The 23,827-nt window shown below is 39.9% G+C and overlaps 1 long non-coding RNA gene across 1 annotated transcript in view; it reads left to right on the top strand.

The window, feature by feature from the left end:
* The window catches only part of LOC138685707 (uncharacterized), a 68,247-nt gene that overhangs the window by 38,886 nt on the left and 5,534 nt on the right, over window positions 1-23,827 (top strand). Inside the window, exons 2-3 of the long non-coding RNA XR_011325097.1 lie at window positions 831-922; window positions 1,005-1,121. This is a non-coding gene — a long non-coding RNA (uncharacterized lncRNA). The remainder of the gene's footprint in view (window positions 1-830; window positions 923-1,004; window positions 1,122-23,827) is intronic.

Consider the following 23,827-nt stretch of genomic DNA (forward strand, 5'->3'; position numbering starts at 1 on the left):
CATATGCTAAGAGCAGTCCCATAGGATCAGTGGAAGTACTTGGGCAGCAAAATGCAACTTAGATTTTCAAAGTCTGGCCTTACAACAATAAAATGGGTTAATTTGAAAAGCTTTCCAGAGTTTGAGAATTACTGATATTCCCCATTTTGAGGAAAACCAGGTTGAATTATGAAAATATGGTTGGAACTTTTGTTGGATATGAGAGCTTGCTATTTGCTTTGGATGTGAAAAGGGATTGTAAGTGTTTTACTTCCCTTACTGAGAAGCAGTAATTCACATGAATAGTCAGTGATACTGCTTACAAAAGGGAGTTGAATCCTCTTCTGGATTTTAATAATTATAGGTCATATTGTGCCCCTGGCTGTAAAACAGATCTTCTCACTTCAGGAGGTACACTGCTGACCACTGGTATGAAATTCAGCTTCCAGCTGGTGTAGTAAGCTGCGTAAGGAGTGAATGCAATTATAAACGTTTTCTGAAGGATTTTTGTGGCTTCTTCTAGGCACAGAAAACCCAACCTGTCATGCAGGAAATTTCTGGACTTCCAGGATGCATCCCAGTCTAGATTCTTTGGCCCCCAAATTGCTCCTAAGATAGCCAGAAAATCACAAATAGGATTTATTACTTCCTATAGCCTAGGAAAGAGAAGTCTCAGGTGCAAAAGTGCCCAGACCATGGACGTTGGCATGGGAAAGTCAGTTACCAGTGTTGCAGCCGCACTGCCTTGCCTGTGGAGGAGTTCTGGGGTGGTGTACCCTGACTGCACAGGGAATGGACTGCAGGACAACGCCTGGGGCTCCACCACCCCTCAACCACGTTCTACCTTCCAGGGCAAAAACATCTGGATATCTGAGCTGGGGGAGAACTGGTGCATCCTGCAAAGGATCCTCTCATGTGAAGAATAAAGAATGAGGAGTGCAGGGTGCACTCAGAGTACACCTGTCCTGCGTTTGAGACCTAGACAAAGTTGCTGTAGTTGACATTCTCTTTCTGAACACTTCCAGGCTGAGTGCTCTGAAGCATGCGTGCTGTCAGCCTGCTCTAGAGATGAAAGCCACCTGCAGAGTGGACACGGGCCAGTCTGCATTACTTGGCCAGGGATCCATGGACTACTGTCTGAGGTGGGTACTTTTAGCAGTGTGGATGCAGCCTTTGGCACTTCCACTGATGCTAGATTTCAAGCGTCTGGAAAGCGTGCTAGTAAGGGTTCTTATTAGCACCATGGAAAACTACTCCAGTTTTGGAGAAAAACTATTAACGATTGAGCAGATGCAAGGAGTTTCTACCACTGGTGGCTTTGTGTGGTTTATATTTAGTTGTTTAGCTAGTGCCGCGTTGTAGGGTTGATCTGTATTTTAAGAGGGCATTGGCATTTTGTGGTTAAAGATTAGTTCACTGCATGGTTGGACTTGCACATGTCCTTCCCTCTTCAGAATTCCTTGTGGGATGTTTATTTCCCAATTTTGAAGTGTTATGCCACCTTTTAAGAGAGACGTGTTAGGCAGGAAATGGTGGATACAGTCTCCAAGTGATGCATTTATCATTTTAGGGTATAGAGGGTGAGGGCAACATTTGCTGAAAGTACCAGATGCAAACCGTTGAACAAGAAAATAGCAGTGGCACTTCCAGCGGGGTAGGTATACCAGAAATAAGATGTTGTGGCACCCCATACACAGAACTGAGAGTCCTAGCCATTAGCTAATACTAGAGTCCATGGCTCTTTCCAGGTGTCCAAAGCATGAGGGAGTCAGTGGAGATGGCTATCATAAAGCAAGAGACAAAGAGCTAAATTCAGTGCTTCTGTATGCTCTAACTCAGAGTAATTTCACTCACGCCAGGGGAAATATTCTTGTCAGTATTATTAATAGCAATATTTGACTCAAACTTTGGAAAGTAAGGTTAGTCTTTGACACAGTAAATATTCAGTTTTCTGTTTACCTTCTTCATGTTAATGTTTTAAAGTTTATGCTGTAGTAAATAATATAATAGTACATTTTTATTAGATTGAGTAGACACTTTTACATTCAGTTATTAGCTGTTTAGACATTGGTAAATGGGCTGTTCTCAGAGATGCTGATCTTTGGATATCCCTTTTCTCTCCAAATATACATTCCAAACCACAGACCATTTCCCTTCTTTAAATCTTACTTTTTCGGTTTTTGTTGGGGATGGTATGCATCGGTATTTTATTAATGTTCAGAAGCAGTGTTCTTTATGATTCCTTATGATTCTTTCTCCCTCCCCTCAGAACAAGATACATGAATTAGTGCGAAGTAATATATAAGGAACTTTTTTAGTTGTTTATGTGATCAGTAGAGAGCTAGCACAGAGCCTTCCAGAAACTCTTGGCAGGACCCTGAAATGATCATCACAGATGAGTGGCTGATTGCAGAGCTGAATCAATCGGTGATTACATTACAATATAAGGGCCAGTTTCTGCAACCCCTTATTCATGCAAGCAGTCCTAATGGAGGCAAAGTTAAGAAGGAGAAGAAAGCTGAAATCATCAAATTCCTTTCAAGCATAAAAAACATCCTGAGGCGTGAAGGGGTTAATGCCTTGAGGACTGCCTTGAAGACTGCCTTTTCCCCGCATTTTCTATCAGCTGTATACAATGTGAAATGAAGAGAATTAATTTAATAGTTGCTAATGGCTTAAGCAAAAGCAACCTCTGTAAAGCCCAGTCCCCAAAAACCTGTAGGTATTGCTGACTCATTCTGCAATTCAGAGAGGATATTTCTTCTAGTAATCTGTTTAACTTTGAAAGACTCGTGAAAAGTTCCTTAAGTAGGAGTGGCTTCTACAGATGTATAATTTGTGGCATACCCATCTGAAGCTTTTACTTGAAAAAGCAGTGTATTCTGTTATTATATTTTGAATGCCATAAAAAGTGTAATAGCAATTAGCCCATGTTTCCATTGTTATCCCTAGCCCAGCTTAAACATATGGAAACATGACACGATGTGTTCAAAAGGCAGAGGAATACATGATAAAAATGTAGGCACAAGAAAACATAGTGGGTTGGGTAACATGCCTCCAGCATTGCTTATTCCTTGATTCCGAAAAGCATTTAAGAATCCGTGCTTAAACTGTGTATTTAATGAAGCCTGTCCCTATGCAAAGCATTTAAGCTTATGCTCAGCTTGAAACCTGTGGTCAAGTTGTACTGAAGTGAGGAGAAAAGGTGCATCCAAACTGATCAGCATGAAGCGAATATGGGCTGATGCAAAGCCCACTGATACCTGAGGAGGGGTATGGGACCCTTATTTAGAGCATTTGCTAAAATGGGGTCATTCATTTGTTCATTCCACAGTGCTCTAATGTACCCCTAACACGGGTGGGGCAGTGGTCAGGTGAAAGAAATGCAGGGGATGCAGTCTCAGCCCTGCATAACCTTAGATTTTGCACAGGGATTGGAAAAAGTTTTTTAAGTACATTCCAGAAGGAGAAGTATCTGTCATTTCCCCCCCTTCCTTGGTCCTATAGTATAGAAAGTCTGGTTTGTCTCCAGGTTCTCTGCATTCCCGGAGACTGTCTCCGGGCTCCCCTAACTGCTGCCACCAATAAGCTCTGCATGCGGTGGTAAGGGAGCAATTTCAGGAGCATCCTTGGGGCCCATGAAGGGTACTGAATAATCAGGAGATGGAAGGAGGCTGTAGGAAGAGCATGATAGTTTAAAATTTCAACTTTTTTTATTGATAGAATATGTATATACAAGTATGGAAAGATTCAATTTCAGCTGTTAAGGATGTTATTTCAGTTATCCGGCACACGACAGAGTTGCCATGAGTGAAAGGAAGAGTACGGCTCTCAGTCTTTGCAATGCCCTTTCGTTTTAGAAACAGGTGAGAAAAGCTTCCTACTAGACACTGGTCCCAGGGTATGAGAGGAGTGTGTGTATTTAGGGATTTGTAAAATAAATGTACCTGAGGCTGCATGTGGTCTCAGTATTGGTCCTGCAAACTCTAAGCTGAAAACATTATAAAGCTTCCAGTCTGCTTTTCAAAGAGGCTTTAAAACAAACGTTTGAATACTGAAGCCTTGTTGCTGAGTATGGAGGGAACAGCAGGAGATTCACGGATGCAGGGCAATGGTATAGGCAATGTTTTTTGGACCAGAATACAAGGAGTTAAACAGCAGTGGTACATTTAAAGTAGTTTCACGCTGGAATGTTGCGAATCCTGATGTTTCTCTCAAGGTCCTGCACACAGAGAGAGACAGATATGAGATGCACAGACTGGTAGAAAGCTATGCAGCCTGGCTAGGGTTTGGCAGCCTCAGGACTGGGTTCATATACTCTTTTGCATTTCTGTTCAAGTAAGTTCTCCTAAAGCTTTAGGCATTCCTGAGAAGCTACAGCGAAAGGGACAGTATATTTTCCATAGGCTCCATGACTCTATGGGAGAACTGATTATGCAGCCTGCCTAGTGTGGAGGGAACTCTGTCGTGAGTGGGGAGAAAAAGGAGAAAGCTCAGTTGGGAAAATGTCATAGAAACAGGCTGTTCCTTAGGCTTGTATAATTTTCTATTATTGGCCAGTAATAGGGAGACGTTCAAGCAAAGGTGACTTAGTGCTGTGTTTGATCAAATGTAGTAATCTTGGCCCAGGAAATTCTTTCAGATGCTAATAAAAATGGAAAACTCTGAAATCATGGCATTTGCAGGATAGTAGGGAGGCTTTGTCTTCCTTCCTGCAATTTACCCTCTTTCACTGCCGAGGCCCAAATGACAATGAGGATAAATTAATGTTATCACAGAACCTGGCTTTACATGCCTTGTGCAATGGTAGGAGGAAAATTAATACGGAAGCAACAATCTGATGAAAACCATGTTTACAATCGCGTATCTCTGTGTCTGCGAGACATTCTTGTTTACTGTATGATTTCATCAGCTCCTACAGCTTGAAACACCACAAGGCACCCTGTGCTCTACCATGCAAAAGCTGATGGATTCTCAGTGTAGGGGGACTGTACAAGACCCCTCCCACCCCCCCAAAAAACCCCAACCCCAAACTTCTCAGGTTTCTGGAGTTCTTGATGTTTATTCTTTGATTTCACCTCTGGGGGGAAAAAAAAAATTTAAAAAAAAAGTGCAGCTAAAAACTACACTAAAGAGAGAGAGAGGTGGGAGAAAATATGCTCCTAAAATGTTTTGAAGAATAGAAATTACCTGCTTTTTGTGAGCTGTGTGCAATAAATTCAGTCTGGGCATTAGTTATCCAAATTACCTCTTCCTTTTATCTAACATAAAAAATGCTGTCACACTCTTAACTAATGTTTCATTTTTGTGTGTAGATGCAATATCGGATACTTAATTAGGCCAATAATTATCCACGCATTAGTGTGAACTTTTTGAAGTATGATGGTAACTTGTTAAATGTATAATTATTACCACTGATAATTAGCAACCTTTTTTTTTATGTGCATCACTGGTCCTGAGAACAAAATAACGTTTGAAATACTGAATGGTGGAATTCAGTGGAATTCACATCTCCTCACACAACCTGAGTTAACATTGAAGACTTGACCTTCCTCAGGTAGAAGTCCCAATGTATTGTAGTCTTGCATACTCAGTTGTACTCTACATTTCTAAGAAGCTGCTATTTTGAATTTCCTGCTAATTTAATGCCTTTCTGTTGTCTTTGCAACAGGAAAATTGCATCCTCTGTGTCATTGTTATGAAAAGCTTTAAGTCTCCTTTGACGCAACTAATTCTGTGTGCAACCCTTGCTTTTTTTTTTTTTTTTTTTTGCTTTGGAAATTCAGATAGCAGGCATTTGATTCCACAGGTGAAATTCTCTGTGAGGAAGTTTATTTTTAAAGTTCCAAGTCTCATGCGTATTTTCCATTTCACTTTAGAAATTTGAATGACATAATACTTCGGCAGACTTGAAGATAAAATGCTCATTCCTGCTAAATGCTTTGGAAGTACTTCTCCAGCCTGACCTATTCTTTTTATTACTGTGCGTGACTGTGTTGCATATAAATTTTTATGTGTGTGTATCCATATATATAGGTAGGTATCCATCTATATATGCTTCCTATATATACAATTTATGCACGCACACATTCTTTAATATAACATTAAATACAGGACCATATGTTATACAACATTATGGCTTCACTGTTATTCACTCAGAAGTTAAACATTTCAGAAGCTGAGGTACATCTTGTAATCATAACTGCAGTCTACGTATTTTACAGTCTTTAACTGGGTGATCATGCATTACTTCAAATAATGCATCCATGTGCAGCTTTATCTGGATGCTTAGAAGTTGCAGTATTTTAAAAATAGACATTTCTCCGCCCCCTCCTCCAGGAGTTTAATCTTACGTGGTCTGAAGTCAGTGAAAGCATTCTTACTGACTTCCGTGCTGCAGGATGTGGAACTCCACTCCCTAAGCTAGTCCATCCTCTGTGCAAATGTAACTTGCATATGGTATTTAAAACCCTGAATTATCAAGCTTTCCTTTCATTGTTGACAGGTATAGTAGCATTTGCATGAGTTTTATTTTGAACCTTTTATTCTTTTTTTTTAATAAAAGTGATTTATGAAAAACATTTACTGGGACTACTGATCAATTCCTTTCTGGTACTATGGGAGACTTCTATATGTACTCAGCTTTATACATAGTAAGAGGTTATAGTACAAAAATTTTTAGGGGCATTTTTAGAGGAAGTTTAGGTTTTTGATTTCTTTTTAACATAAATTTTCTGAGAATAATTTTGATTTTAATTTAAAAAAAAAAGCACAACTACAAGTGGTTCCAAATAAAAATATTTTTATTGGATTACTTCACCTTGGTCCGTAGTAGAAGTTGTAAATGAACCCTTTGACATACACCATTCTTTTCTCTGGGCTTATCTTCCCATTCAGATTGTATTTTCATATTGTCTTCCATTTAATCACAAAGAGAATCTATAGTATACCAAAAAATGTGTATCCAGCTAGAGAGGTCCCAGTCTTTGAAGGTACCTAGATTCGAGAAACAGTTTGGACCCTTAGAAAAACACCAATTATAAATTTTGGCTCATGTTTCACATTTAGATTGCTGATTTGAATGAAATTTAAAGGACTTTAGGGATGGCATCTAGATATAGTTCTTCCCTAACCAAGTTATAAAGTAGATGAAAAGAAATAAACCAAAAAGAGAATGATCAAGAAGAGCAATTAAAAGCTAGATAGTTCCTTGCTGTATGAGAGTGGCAATAACCTTTTGTGGCCTTGATTTACTGCTTTGTAAATAGGGAATATCATGGCTGTTTCTGATGTTTACACAGCACTTAACAGATAATTAGGATTGCCTACATGCTAAGTATTTCAGCCATACGTGATATTTTAATGGCAATACCCAGACCTGCATATCAAAGCAGTGTAAGACCACAGTTTTTGCATACTTCATCTGGGACAGGACAGGATGTTTTCTTCAATTTCCCATAACTCATTTCCTTTCCTCTGCTTGGAATGTAGGAACTTAGAAGAGCTGGTACCTGGAGCCATAACATAGTGGAGGTTTTGAGCGTAAAGATATTCTCGCATGAGATTGCTTGCTTTCTGTAACAACTGGATATAGATCCTGATGGTCAGTGAATTCAGTCCATTAGGAGGATTGTCAGTAACCCCAGTAAAGACTGGGCTGGACAAGAAAGTTGTTGAGTCTGCTGCTCCTTTTATCTCCATTTGCATAGATTGCCCAATAAAATTAAAATCATGTTTATGAATATAACAGGGATGAAATACTAAATACTGCATGTAATCAGTGGGCTGTATTTCCCTCTTTTGTTTTTTGCGTAAGAGTGATACATAAGGAAGGAGGTAGTAGAACCTTCCTTTTAACTCCTTCAGCCCTGCCTGTTCTTTGGCCAGCTGGGTCCTCCAGAAGGCATTGTGCCTTAGGAGATTATTGTCTACGCAAACTTGCCTGGAAGCACATAGCCCTGTCACCATGCTGCGCTCAAGTTAATATATGCGGCCTCTTGGTAAACCTTGCTAATTTGGGTTCAGCACCATGCTAACTTTAATTAAATGGCTTCTATTTCAGAGCTGGCTCATATCTTGGCTCCTCTGCCCATTCATGGGGAGACTGAAATTTGTCTGCCCACAGTGATATGACAAATCCCCACAGTTATCAGTGAAATTCTTTACAGAGCCGGTATAACTTGGCACTATGACTATAGTGGCCTGACTTACTATAATCAGTGTGAATGTTTTATTAGTATTTGCCATCAGATGTTCAGGGAGTCAGGGAAATGTACGTTAAAACATTGCGTCCTTTAGTCAGAAGCATAAAGGAAAATATTTTGTCTGTTACGTTTTTTACCTCCAGAAAGTTGCCACAGCAGCAACAAACTTTCTGAGTAAATAATGTAAACAACATACGAGAAAAAACAGCCAACAGTGTCATAAAGCTAATCAAGAATATATTTTGATTTGGACTGAAAATGATGTAATCTTCTTTTTTGTTTCTTGCAGTTATAATTTTTTTTCTGCTTTAAAATAATGATGAGAGCAATCAACATCTGCCAAAAGCAAATGATGTGTCAGCTTACGATAAATTCCTTGTCAAGTCTAGGCAAGTGTAAAAATGCTAAATGTAACATTAATTGATCAGTTTAACATACCAGAAAAGCTAAATTGCTCCATATGATGAAAATTATAATTTTTTCCATGTTCAGAATATCCTTTTCAAGTGCAACTACTTTTCCACTGATCAATGACCATGCAATGGAGATGAATTTCATATTCATTCTCCATTGTTGCAAATTATTTTAATTACTTCTGCAAAGGGTAATTGGCACAATCAGCAGAGGTTAGCAGATCATCTGGGAACATTTATTTTGCCGATTTATCCATTCTTGAAACGTCAATATTAGAATATTTTATTTTTTGTTACAAATATTACATACAGCTGTAGTAAATGTAAGTGTTTTCTAGGAGAACTTGTGACCTCAGGGTTTGTGAATTAATACATTTGTGCTGGCTACTAAAGCTAAACTGAATGTTAATGCAACATTTCAAATACTATCATCTGAAGTCTTTTGTAAAAACAATATGTTTGTATTGTAGCACAGGATTGTATTTATGTAATGAGAAAGCATAATGTGCTCAATAAATATTGAAGTTCTTGGCCTCCTGTTGAGCATTTGATATTGAAGCGTATGTAGTTATAGACTTTGAAATTGATGCCCCTTTTCATTCTGGGCTGAATTTGCACCTTTGCTACAGTAATTTTACTTTGCATTTCTGCACATAATTATTGTGGACTGATTCAACAGGGGAACAATAGAGACAGATATAGAGAGAGCTCTGCCTGAACAGCAGGCAGTGTTGTATTATTTTAATGAAACTGGAAAGTCTGAGGAACTAAACCAGTAAATATTGCAAAATGCCCAAAACAGGACTCCAGGCATTTGTTTTCTGGTCCTCCGTTACCCCCGCAGTATTTGGAACTAAATTTCTGTGAAATGACTTATAAGTGTAAAAGAGAGCACATTTTGGCCTTTGTGATCTCTTCCACAGCAGAGTAAGGAATCCTGTATTAAGCATCCATCACCTGTAGCCTCCAAGCACTTAGGTGCTGATATGGATACCTGAGTAAGGAAATGCAGCAAGGGCATAAGACAGGCTTATATCTTCCTAACCCTAAACTCAGTATGAGTTCCTCCTTATGTATTAACTCTTCTGAGAACTCTTAATTATCTTTCAAGGCAAATGGACTCAGGAAGGCGACTGGCTCTTTTCATTCTGCACTGAGTCATCATGGTTTTAAGTCATAAGTAGCTATAATCTTTTGCTCTGTGAATGTGTGTGTTTTTAATGTTCATGTTAGTGCTGAAATGCCCTCAAGACATGATTATTTTGCATCGGGATAATGAGCATCTCAAGGAGACATTCACAAGCTGAGCAGATCCTTAGACCCTTGGAAAGTGTCCCAATACAAGCACTTTGAGGACATGCTAATTTAGCAACACTCCTAGATTTGGGAGGATGGTGGTGGTCCCCCAGAGGGCATTTCACTTTTCCTGGCATCCTCTGAGAGCAGTCTGCGTAGACTGTGCCCGCAGGAGAGTCAGACCCTAGGCATAGTCCTACTGAGTCATTGACAAGAAGCAAGTTCTTTCAAACAAGTTAAGACCAGTGCATTTCTCATTAATGAGATTTTGCCCCCTTTGAAGCCAATAGGAGTTCTGCTGTTGTCTTGCAGTGTGGACGGTGTTTAAGCCCCAAATCTGCAATAAGCTAAGTGGTTGAGTTCAGAAAGAAGTATGAGAGCTGACTATTCCACAGAAATTAGTGGGCACATGGGAGTAGTCTGGGGTTTTGGGAGGGAGGTTTTCCAAGATACATAGGAAGTTACCCCCATTTCAGCTGAAACTAGCTACTGAATTTCTCCTTTGTGTGATAACAGATCTCTCCCAGTGTCCTTATTATGGTTCATTCAATATAAGAACAATAAAAGTGTACACAGAGGCCCAGCTACTCAGGCACTGTAGATGCATTGACTTCAAGATCTGCTGAAAAATCAAAACAAAAGCATGCACAGAGGGGTCTTCAAACTTGATCTATAATTAACTTAGAAAAAAAAATCTGTGCCAGTTCAAATCCTCATACTATACGATATGATGTAAACTGACATACCACCACTGATGTTGCCAGACTTGCATCAGTCACCAACGTGATTATCTCATGCATTGGGCCACTGGTGCCAGAGATGTAAAATGAAATTCCAGACAGTGCAGTTTTTCAGTCTAGTGAAACCAAAGCCTTTATAATTCTCGTCAGCTCACTTTCTTAGGACACATCACCTTCTAAAATTTAACTTTGATTTTACTACTTGGCTCAATAAAGGGGCAGAGTGGCCAATGCGATGATGAAAGATTTTTCTATGAAGTCAGTATCACTTAAGGTTATCAGTAAGTCTCTCTCTCCCATCACTTTAGATATTCAGGTTTCCTACACATACTTCTCTGGGATGTATCTTGTTTAGACATTAACACTCTCAATGGTCTTTCACAATATATGTTTCCAATGTCTTTTTCCTAAGCAGCAGAAATGTTGCAATCAACTTTCTATGGAAAATTCTATGGGCTACATTCATTTCAGATGTTGTACCCCAGCAGCTACACCTGTGATGTGTGTTGTCAGTGAGAGAGTGGGTTGTTCCACTCACTGGTTGGTGGTCTTCGTTTGGTGCTCTGACTCATAAGGAACTTTTGCTATGGTTGTTTTCAAACTGCAGTCCTCCTCTTTCCCTTCTTTTCGTACTACCATTTCTCTACACTTGCCTATTGATTTGCTTCTCTTTGATAATTTTCCTTCTGCAGGAATAGTGGGGTTTATATTCCTGACTCATTTTCCCTGAGTTTGCACCACTGTCTTCACTGCCTTTCACTTTGTTGAACTCATTTACATCTCTGTAAGGAGTGGGAGAAAAATAGCACCCTTCAGTGTTCCATTTGCTCCTCTCATTGCACAGGTGTAAATGACAAGATAGGAGATTGTCAGGAATTAGGTCTGGCTCAAGCTAGTCGGGCATTGAGTTATGCTTGCAATTTGAGGTTGAGAAAACACTGGGAACTGACAATTTTCATGTTGTGCAGTGGTGCAATGGTATGGAATAGCATAAAATCCTACTTTGATCCACATTCACTACTTATTTGTGTGTTGTAGCAAATTCTGAACAAACCAGAATTTAGATGCAAGTTTATAACCCCTGAATTGGGCGATACTGTTTCTGAGATATCAGGTTCTGCTGCAAACATTTCATGCTACTCTGTACATACTCTTTTGCTTGTAAACGATTCAGTCTTCTGTAGGTTCGCAGGCATAGGTTAGTGTTGTTGGTATGAGAAAGTTTTCACTTCAGCTGGCCATTCTTCCCTCAATACAAGGGCATTCATTTGCTCACCTACCAGTGATCTATAACCAGTTTCTGAGTTATAGATATAACACCCTGATATATTAAGAGAAGTGGGAGCCTGTTTACTGTGCTGGCTTAGAGGCTGAAGTCACCCAGCAACTGCTTCATGAGCTGAGATTTGTGTGGCCATGGAGGACTGGGACCTCACAGAGAACATGGACAGCTGAGGATGGCAAGCACCACAACTCTTTCCTGGTAAACCATCCTGCTTGTGTATCAGATCCCTACATGTGGGTATATTTTGAATGCATTAGTTACTTTGAGTTCATCAGTTATTCTGCCCATTTATCCAGGCTCCCATTCACAAATCCAGTGCATCTCAAAGTTTTGGTTTAATACTACTTTATTAGTAAAGTTATTACCCCAAATAACTCACAAACTCTTAGAACTTTGCTGTAACAATTATCTTTAACCATGCACTTCTCAGAATAAGCCTGCACAGTGACGTGAAGGACACGCAATATTTTACCCTGGTTTTAAAATAAAATGATCTGCATTCTGTATTTGGAGCCATATTCAGACCTGGGTCCTATGGAGTTCACAAAATCACAGAAGGGTTGAGGTTGGAAGGGACCTCTGGAGGTCATCTTGTCCAACCCCCCTGCTCAGGCAGGACCACCTGCAGCTGGCTGCCCAGGACCACATCTCTCTTCCAAGGAAGGAGACTCCACAACCTCTCTGGGCAACCTGTGCCAGCGCTCGGTCAACCTCACAGGAAAAATGTGTTTCCTGATGTTTAGAGGGAACCTCCTGTGGTTTCGTTTGTGCCCATTGCCTCTGGTCTTGTCACTGGGCATCACTGAAAAGAGCCTGGCTCTGTCCTCTTTACATCCTCCATTCAGGTATTTGTACATATTGATGAGGTGCCTCCGAGTCTTCTCTTCTCTGGGCTGAGCAGTCCCAGCTCTCTCAGCCTTTCCTCATAGGAGAGATGCTCCAGTCTCTTAATCATCTTCGTCTTCACTGGACTCTCTCCAGTAGCTCCAAATTCACAGTCAGCCATACATTTTTAAGGGTAAAATTTAGCCCTGTGGCTTTTTTGTTTGTTTGTTTGTTTTAATCATTCTGGCTATTTCAGGAACACTTAAAGTGGAAAAGTAATGAGAAAATAAGAATATCTAATTTACTCTCAATTTCTTTTTTCCTGTTAGATCTGCTTAAGAGGCTGTGGTCTTGATCTAAGTCATCTAAGAAATGAACAAAGGAACAATTTATACAGCAGATTAATGAGTGTGAGGGGCTTTGGTAATATGGCAGTAAGTACCATAGAAATGTTATAAATACCTAAAAATTCAGCACAGAGAGGTATGGGCAAAACTCCAAATGGTCGTCACTATTGTAAGATGGAAAATAAAACCCTTAATGGGCAAAACCTCTGCCTGTTATTGGTAAGAAGCACTAAAAGTAGCCATTCTGAGGAGCACTTGTGGTTGACTAGCACTTGTTATGCTACAGGAGAGGAGCAGTAGTCCTGAGGAAGAGGTTTTTCTTTGTTGTATCAGCAGTTTTAAGTAGAGCGCAGATGCTTTATGCTTCCAGGCTTGGTTACATTAGAAGATGTATTGAGCACAGTACAGAGGATTTTTTTTTTAAAAGTAAGTGATGTGCTAGGAATTAATGGTGTGACTAGTGAAATTTTGCTTCTCTCGCTTGTAGAAACTACAGGCACTTTTCACTTTTGCATGTGTTTCTAATTGAGATAGGTGTAAAGTCAGATATTTTCACAGAAGTCACACAGGCCAGGGTGTACAATAGCAATTAAGTATTGAGTGTGCATATGACTAATTAATTAGTGCCATAAGGAAACATATGTTTTGGCTCCTTCCTGGAGCCAATTACCACATGCCTGTGTTATAAGGCAGAATGAGAAGCGGCCCCATGCTGAAATAGGAGTTCATTACAGAACAACATGACAAAGAAGGAAGCAAGTACATGCTGACCAAGCCAACTAGAACAGAGCCACAACAAAGGAAAAAAACATCAAGGAAACTTCTGCACTGAAAAGAGAGCTCTGGCTGCCTTCAAGGGACAACTCCAGATCATAAGTGCACTTGCACAACTCTTTTTTTAAATTAATGTACAATGCTTAAACATACTGTAGGGCTGAATATGGGCCATGGTTGAAAAAAGCATGTAACTTACTTCTAATGACCCCGTTCCCATCAAGGCTGGAATGGAGATAGGTTTTGATACTTTCTTTTTTTACTTGGTTTGGGTTCATATTTGTGTATTTACAGTGTCACTTTGATTCACTCCATGCTTCAGACCTGAGCTGTGGTTCCCCTGGTTGTCTTCCCAGCCTCAAAACAGCTCATTCCTCTTGAGCAAAACCAAGGAAATAGTTTGCCTGAGCATCAGTATAAAGATACACAATGGGCTTTTGGCCAGGCTGCTTCTAAAGAGTTGGTAGGGATACGAGTCTAGGCTCACCAGCTGACCCAAGGGCTAGGGTGTGCTCCTTTCTGCACTTCCCAAAGACAGCAGAGACTTCCCTATTCTTCCTCACTTTTAGAGGTTGCAGACATGGTACCTTCCCCAGTTTTTATTCTGCTGGGATTTCATTATCTTCAGAATATTGTCTCCTTGAAAGATGCTTCTTCAAATGATGTGACTAGGCTTTAAAGTACAGTTGCAAAAGTCAGGTACAATTATACGGCTTGGTTATATCTGCCATGTAAATTATTTTTCAAGCAGCATTAAGAATAGCGTGCTCTCAGTCACTGAGAATGTGGACAGAGTTCAGCTGCAGCTTGGCAACTCAATGTTAGCAGAAACTTCGTAACATATTCATTGAATATTTGCACAAGCAGGGATTACGTCAGTGACAATAGTACAAATTTGTATGTTAAATAGAGGAATGCCTTCTAGCAAAATGACAGAGTGACTGGTGATGCCTTCTAATTCTGTGATTTGCTTCAAACTTAGCTTCAGTATTATTTTACCCAGCTCCTGACACAAAGATGTGGCAAGTGCAAGTATGTTTAAAATAAATCTCTTCAGAATTCTTCATACTTCCATTCCCACCTTGCATGAATCCACCTCACCAAATACATTGCTAGTCTATGATGCTTCTATCAGACCTAACTGAACAGGATTTAAAAATCTTTAACATGGCTTTATGGTGAGAATATTCATGAATACAAATCCATAGTTTGCTCACACTTAACATAATCCAGGTACACATTCTTCCTGTGCACTCATTTACGGGAAATGTAACACAGATGAAAAACCCATACAGGCTCATGTTTTTTATATTTGACCATCTGTGCTTCTTGCTGCCAAGAAAAAGTCCTTTGCCTTTGCTCCTGTCATTTTATTGACACTCTTGGCAGGTGGGTTTTTTATTAGCTTTTTATTATTTTACTTCCTTTTAGTCCTTGTCTCCCCTCTTTAGGTCCACGGCAGTATTTTAAGAATATGCTCTCTTCTTTCCTGCTGGTTTTTTTGCACCTGAGCATCCTGTTTAGCCATTTTCCTGCTCATCTTGACAGCTGCCAACCCCTCTGGCTTTTCTGCTTCCACCTTGTGGCTTGTGAAGACTGCTGCTTTAAACCTGAGCACTCCTCCTTTCTCCCCCACCTCCTCTGCGTTAACTTTAGGGATCCGTGCGTCCAGCGGCAGGCCCGCTGAAGCCGCGGATCTCCAGGGATCACCCTGCTGCATTAGCAGTCATCTTCGCGTTTGCTCATTGCACGTGTGCTGCTTACAGCCTGAAGGTGACTCTGCATCCACCGTCCCTGCCAAAGAGGGCAGCAACCTAGTCGTGGCTAGACCAGCCGACACGAAGAAGGAAAGAAGGACGGGCCAACAGCATCTAGAATTGACCCTTGCTTCAGTTTCTGGGTTTGTTGAGGTCTACCCGTGTTTCTGTGAGCGCATCACACCCGGAGAACCCAGGGTAAGCCCAGCTCAGCCGGTGACCACCTCTCCCCAGCAAGCGCACTCCTCGTCTTCTCAGCGGGGGCCACTCTTCTCCGAAGGAGGGGGTCTCTGGATCTGCCCCGAGCAGCATGGCACGGTCTGCCTCCCGACCGCGCTCCCATTTCAGGGACAGCCGGGGATGCCTGTGAGTGGGCTCGTGGGGGCTGGCTTCGCCGGTGGTCTGCCAGGGGTCAGCCCGGGTGTGCTGCTTGGCACGCTCGAGTCCGGCTGGACTGCTCTCGGTAGGGTCAGTGCTCGCCTGGAAGTGCGGTCCTGAAGGTCAAGCTCTGAGGCACCCCCGGCGCCTTGGTTTTTCATGGGCAAAGTGCTGCTAATTGTGCTCTTCACTTTTCATTTTTATTTCCATACTCCTTTGGCAGGGCACTGTCTTGTACAGGTTAAGATGAGCCTCGAGGCACTCTTAGTGTATTAATCATACTACATGAAGGTGCTGGACATAAACAGGAAGGGCCTTGGCACTCTTTCAAAGAACAGAAGTTCAGCTCACGCAGAAGTTCAGGTACTCACAAAAATCATCGTAAAAAAAATCAACAAAGGTTTCTTTAAAATCATCTTCGTTTGTCCAGGCTCTGATCCCATACCTGCCTATACTGCTTCTTGGCACATCTGTAATCAGAGGGTTGTAATAAATAGGTAAACAATTTATCACATCTCTAACGAACTGGACAAAAAAACCCTCAAGATCATGTTCAAAACCAATTTAACAAAAACTCATCAAATAAAATTATTTGCTGTAATTGTGATCTCCTGGATTTTGATTTGTTGCCAGGCAATATTATTTAATGCTCTCAGAAATGAAGAATTTGTATTCTAGTGGCACAAGATATCAGAGCAACATCAAAGCCATTTATAGCCTGTATGGCTGAGTTGCACATGAAGTTTAAGAAAATATTCTGTTTAAACACACTTAGTTGTGGGTTTTTTTTATGTTAAGCATTATCAGGGATAACAATATTTCATTGGAGGCAGATGACTATCCAGAAACATAATTAATCATGATTATTTATGTCATACCTAATTATCAGGAAATAGCCCCAGGGACACACTTCGGTTATATTTCAGAACCTTCAGACTATAATTACTTTGCTTTGTATTAAATATTCTTTCCATACTCTTGCAGAAGTTTAGAACATATTTATAAGAAATAAGGTCAAAGGGATAGAAATAAGTAGTGTACAATCAAATAATGAAAATATGTGCATTTGGGGAAGTGCTGAGTTATTATGAGGAAGTATAATAATTTCATTCTCTTCATAATTAGGTAAAAGAAATGGCTTTCTACTGTAGTTTTTAATATGTGAGCACACTAGCATAACAGCAAGGGCCTTAAAACACAGGCCTTTTAAAATTCTGTTAATGTAGTGTAAAGTGGATTAAAAGTTGGAAAAAAAATACAATCCCACCTAAGGGTCTGAATTCTCAAAGACTTTTCATTTGTAAATTTTGAAAGCTATTTTTCAGCGAGGACCTTTCATATTCTAAGGAGTTTCATAGCTTCTGGTGTTGCTGTAAAAAATACTTAGATGCATTTCTGGCTTATTATTTATAACACATTGTGTGTAATTAAAGCATTTAATAGGAGCTGTAAAATTAGGTAGGCAATGTACATGAGTATGTATGTGTGTAATTTACATTCCTGGTTGTTAACCATATTGAATACCTTTAAAATGAAGAAAGGATAAGACTGAATATAAGACCTCAAAACATGCACACATTCGTGGACCTAAGCTATAATTTTATTGAAGGGCATACCACACAACAAAGTCATTCCTGTATAAATGAAAACCTGGACATTTATTTTTACAAATAAGGGTTTTTTTCCCTTGTTTTTGTTGATAAAAAAGATAACAACATATTTTCAGCACCGCTATAGCCAGAGGCTGTTTTTGGGAACACGGTTCTTGCATAACAGATTTGCAGAACTATGCTGGAATGCATGTCATTATACCGTCTGGGAAAGTAGGTTGGGGGGGTGGGTTGGCTTTGGGGATGTTTTGGGTTGGGTCGTGCTTAGGGAAGTTATGTATGACCAGGCCCAAAATTCACAGTATATTTGGTTATTTTATTAGCTGACAGAATGTGAGCTTAGAAGTACCCATTCAGTACAGCATTTTGGTGTGTGCTTAACGTTAAGTTGGAGTCTACTGACCTCAATTCACATGGTTACTGCTATGTGTATGGTTAAACACAGTTTGTACCAGCACCAGAAGCCTCAGTACAGCTCTCATCGAGCAGACTCATGCTGGCTTCTGGGACCCATGCCCTGGGACTAAACACTTCCATCCAGGTGTCATGCAGCGAGTGCTGAATCTCCTCTTGGTTTTGGCAGGCGTGCTTTAGGATCTGCGTAGTTTCACTCTTTAGGCCTAATCTTACATAGGTCCCATTGACTTTGGAATCATGTTTCGCTAAAGCTCTTTTTGTGACTTCTCTGTGATTTAGTTAACCAAAAGTGAAGGGCCTTGGCAGCCACATCATTGCTGTATTTACTGCCCATGCCCTGGTTTTAATGTCTAGGTATTTCATGACACAGTTTTGAAACCTCTGCAGGGCTTGACTTTACAAAACCCTCATTAAAATGAAATTAGAGGATTATTCTCTTCGTTAAATTATTCAACCTGCTTAAATACTAAGAAAAAATAATAAAGAGGATGTTATTTTAAAATGCTAAAAAGGAATGCCTCATTAAGGTTCAAAGTCAACAATCTCCTCTTAACACTGGGGCAGACAAATAGAGAAATTGTCTAGTATTTAACGTAGAGACAGCCCTCAGATAGAGTCCATTATGGTTTAATGACAGTGCACTGTTTATCTAAACCAGTGATGAAAAACAATGTGTGCGTTCGAACTGCCACCCCATGTCTTCTGTGAATAATCATATGTGAAATTGAATGTTACCTGGGGAAATATTTCCTTAATAAATGTCTAATTTTTTTCTACCTCCTATCCCGAAAGGTATTTTTCTTCTCTGTTTGCTTCCTAGCTGTAGCTGGACATTTTTTTTTTTCACCTATTATTTAGTTTACATTACAACAGAAGGCAAAGTGTTTGGGTAACTGAACATTCAATTAATTAAACTAACTAATATTTGAAAGCCAGTGTTATGAATTGACCACTTTCACTTGGCATTTTCCCCCTCTATTGTTATTCACTTCCCTGAGATTTCTGAGCATTAGTGCCTAAGTGGGGCACTGCGTGTTGCTCCTGATGGACAGGAGCAGCCTTCCCTTAATAAAGCACTGAGGTAGAAACAACGATCTAGTGACTTTTTAGAGAATATTAAATGTTTCATTTTAATTTTTTTCTCCCAACCTACCAGCCTCCAAAGGCAACCCCTAGGTAAGACGCAGTGAAGCTTATATATCTGATGTTGGTTCAGCTTGCTCTGAGGCCAGCTGAGGCACTTCCCTGAGCAAAATTTCCTGAGGCGGTGAGTGGCTGAGGTGAGAAGCTATCCATCTCCAAAAGGCTTAGGGGAGTTCAGCTACCAGCAGCACATGGGAAATGAGAAAAGAAAAATAAAAAAGAAAGACAATTCTGGAAAAGGGAAAGTGGTCTTCATCTAAGCTGAACACGCTATTTTTTTCCAGAAGGAGCAGTCTTGTGTCTGGGTCTAAACACCCTCCCCACCTCCAGTGCCTGATCTAATCCATGGGTTCTGCATAAACTCCTGGGCCAGGCCAGACGAACACCTCAGCTTTCACCACGTCTGCTTTTCCCCAGATTGAAAACTCTGTCTTTCCTAAGCACCCTCCACCGATTTGAAATATGTGCCGTAGCCACCAGAAAGCTGCAGCTCAGTTCCGGCTGGTGAGGAATGATGAGCAGGACATCTGCGAGGGAGAGGGGTCTGCCACGCTGGGAAAAAAGGACACTGGAGATCTGAATTTTCTGTAATTTTGACCTGGCATGCAGGGAAAAATGGGAGAGGTCAGGGCTACCTTTTCCAAGGACATAATGGAAGAAGGGGGATTTTTATTTTATGCATGCTGCACATGAAATGATCCACAGTAGAAGTTTTTGATGAGGTAGACCTGGAAAGCTTTAAATAAGTCTATCCCTCCAAGAGAAATCCTCAAAATTGTTCTAGTGGTGCTGGTAGGAGCCTATGGAACAGCCTCAAGTGTGCACAAATGCACACTGCCTTCCACTGAAGGTTTTGGAAGAAAACAGACACTTTTGTCCCAAGAAGCTTTGTTTGCCTGTATGCGGCATTGTGAAGGCTGTGGCAGCTTCTGCATTGTTAGAAGAAATTATCCCTTGGCCATTTATTCTTCCCAGTCCTTTCCTTCATCTTCCATTTATTGTTTTACTTCTCTATCTCCCAAGGTTTTTTTCTGCGGGAAGAGAGATTTGGCTCGTGGCACCCATCCTGCATTATTAGTCTCTGTGGTTGTAAGCCCTGGAGTGTGACTTCGGTGAGGAATCCACTCCAAGCATAAGCTGGGAAAATAATCTCATTTCTTTCTAAAAACTGCAGCCTCAGTAGGGGAAAACCACAAAGCGTTGGCAAATAATCTGCTGTTTCTATACATATTGTTTCCCGCCTTTTTATTTCAAGTTTTCCCAGAGTGGAAGCCCATCTTTCATCCGACAGTTCTCTCCTGCAGTCTTCCCAAGCCACAGCAGAACAGAGGAACTATTTTAAAATTACCATCTATTCGTATTGTTTGAAAACCTATTAAAACACTATACATACAACTCGGAGATATTTTTAAACTCTCCTGGAACCTATTAACAATTGCTGAGGCTCAGAAACAATCCAGGTGAAAAATGCTTTTATATGGTACCAAGTTACATATTTTTTACAGCCATATTAGCCACTATAGATAATCTCCTGTTATTTGAATATGAAGTGCACAGTAGACACATCTGTACAGGTATTCAGCTGTACATCCCTCCCAAAGGAGGGAAATAGGGAAGGTTCTATAAATGAGCACCTATGTACCATTTTTCTGTTATTCTGCCTTGTCTTAAATTCTTTTAGGATAATCTTATGGAATTAATTAGATTATGATAATGACCTTGGTTTATTTGCATTCGTCTGTGGAAGTAATGACCTGGAACTCCAGATTCATCCTAGCTACCTTTGGTCATTTGGAACATGTAGGTTCTCCCTGTATTCAGTGTAGCGAGACAGTGAGGTTCAGAAAGTTATGCAGCTCCCCTGTCTAAGAAACCTTTGCTGTGGGGCATGTCATTAGAGGGCCTGAGCACCTCCAGGGTCCCCTAACTTCAGTGTTGTTTATCCCAAAACTGAAGTGTCCACACCTTTATACAGCTGGTTTGCAAGAGAATGGACTATGTGTCTTTTAAAAAAAAGCTTAGACCTCTCTGTATGAATCCTCATTTAGTGTGTAGAAATCCTCTGATCCTGTAGGATTTCTGTGTAATTTTAAAGACATTTCTGCAAGGACTTATTCATATTGATGCACTTTCATACTTGATCATTTTTAGCACTTCTTTCCCTAACACTCCTCTGGTTATCTGACCACTCCAGCCACTTCAATGGTAAAGAGAGAAGGGTAGCAGTAATCTCTACTAATAGCACCTGAATCTTTCTACAGGAAATTAACAGATAATGGGGCCATGAATAATGAAGTCAAAGGCAGCTTTCTCCCTTGTATCCCTTGTATAGAATTTTATGATTCTATCCCACTGGAAGTCCAGCCTAGAAGGTAATTAGGGATGACCTCTACATACATGCTACATGTATGCATATGGAGACAGAGAGGACATCCATCAGTACCATGCCTTTTAGTTCAAGGGAATCAGTCAAAAAGCCCATCCTCTGTTTTTCAGTTGATAGCTGACTCAAGCTGACTTGACTGTTCTGCTGAGCTATGTAATATTTTCCATCCTTTTTTTTTTTCTGTAGTGGGAGAAGCTCATTTTATGACATCAAGAATCCTTGGAAATATTTTTTCATTTTTTAAAATTTAGAAAATGTTTATTTCCATTAGATTTTAATTTAGAAATATTTTTCTGGTTTACATAGAAGGAATAACAATCTTTTATGAAGTTCTCAGGTTGGAATTTCAAAATCCTGGTTTGGGTAAAAGGAAACATTTTGTTAAGTGAAACCTTTTCTTTTTTAACTTGTTGATTCACTACAGATTGTCATCAAAATGGCAAGAACAAGCAGCTAGAAGAGTTATCCACCAACTGTTATTGCCAAAAGCTGTTTAAAGGCAGGGAAGTGTCTTTATTTCTAAGATGTCTAGACTAGTTTTTCACTTGCTCTCCTTTTTCTTGCCTTCTGTACACTCATTAATAGTTGGATATTTTGCTAAAGAACTCCAAATGGGTGGTTTTGTTATTCTTAAATGCAAAGCAGAACCAATCAATAATTCCATCTGCTGTTAAATAGACCTAGACTCTGGGTGGTGTTAACAGTAGAGAAAATGAACAATACAGGATTAACAAGTATTTTGATCTCATTGCTTGTTTAATTCAGCTAAAATACAATAGTATTTTGTAGGATTAAACAGGAATCTTTATTTAAGAAAATACACATCAAAGGGTTGGTCTCTGTTTTTTGCCCTTTTTTTTTAACCTTCGGTCTTTTTTATTTCATACTCTTTGCAGGTGTCGCACTCTTTTTTTCACATATCTATTGCGTTCATCCATTTTCTGTATTTATTCAGCGTTAGCTACAGCGAGTACTCAGGTAGCCAGTGCAATAATTTTGAAGAGGCTCACCAGAACCTACTGAAGTCAAGAGAACATCCTTCATTGACCTCAGCAAACATGTTGTTTAGAAGGGAGTTTCAGATGTCAATTGAGCATTGCGATAAAGTCTTTCAAGTGTAAACTCGGTAGCTGCACATCCCCTTCTCTTTATGTCACTTCATTACATCTCATTGCAAAAGGTCAAAGCAATAGAGAGTGATACATTTCCTTTTATTAGGGAGCAACGGCAAGGAGCTGTTGCTTAGGTTCCGTTTGTCATGACTGTTACTCTCAATGTCACAGAAACACAGCATGGAAATTAAAACATTGAAAGGAAATGTAATAATTGTGAGTTGCTGTCCTTGTCTATTGAATAATGGGATCTTTCCTAGAGGCTCTGTTCCCTGTGGCTGGTGACAAGCTTTGGCTGAATGCGACTGAACCTTAGAAATGTCATTTTTTTCAGTCTGGGTCTTTATATCTGAGTAATTATGAAATCTCCAGAGCAGGGAACTCTTCAAATCAAACATATGCATCGGAGTAAAATATTAATTCAGCAAACATGACACAAGATAGCACATCAGTCAGTTCGTAACTGGCTCCTTTATAACTCTGCAGTATTCTTTTCCTGATCCGTAAATGTCACTCAAGAACACAAAGTATCTTCCACTTCCTAAAACATAGAAACTTTACATCCCTACATCCAAAAGCCTGAATTTTTATAATTCTATTCCAAACTGCAGCAAAATGCTGAAAATTCAAAATCCTCAATGAAAAGGGGCATTTGCACAAAATTTAATGTTAAGTTAGGCGTGGCGCTGTTCTTTTTGCTAAAACTGAAGCACCCTGCAGGAATTTGGACCTTTTTGTTTTATCTTGTGTTACACTTTTATAATGTATAGTAATATGTAATATATTTTCAAATAGAAATTTATTTTGAAACAAAGCATCAAAACATTTATTTCTGGAAAAGCTGAAGCCCTCCACTTTTATTGTGCCAAAAAATGATTTTTTTTTTCCAAAATCAAAGCTCTTCTTCAGAACCTGTCAAACTTAAGGGATCTGCATATTCCCTCAGGATATTTTCTAGTAGCTCTAGTTTTTTGACTGCTAGGGTCTTTCACAGCAGTTGCCCCTATTCTGATTTGGGTTTTAGATGCTGTCACAGTGTAAATAGAGAATAATAGCAAATAATAATCATAAGTGGAAAAAGAAAACAGAAACAAGGAAAGTATGAGTTAGTTTTAGTGTAGGCAGCAGCATGCCTCCAAACTTCAATTCCCCTGTGGTCAG

Source organism: Haliaeetus albicilla, chromosome 6 (genome assembly GCF_947461875.1).
Source record: "Haliaeetus albicilla chromosome 6, bHalAlb1.1, whole genome shotgun sequence".
NCBI lineage: Eukaryota > Metazoa > Chordata > Aves > Accipitriformes > Accipitridae > Haliaeetus > Haliaeetus albicilla.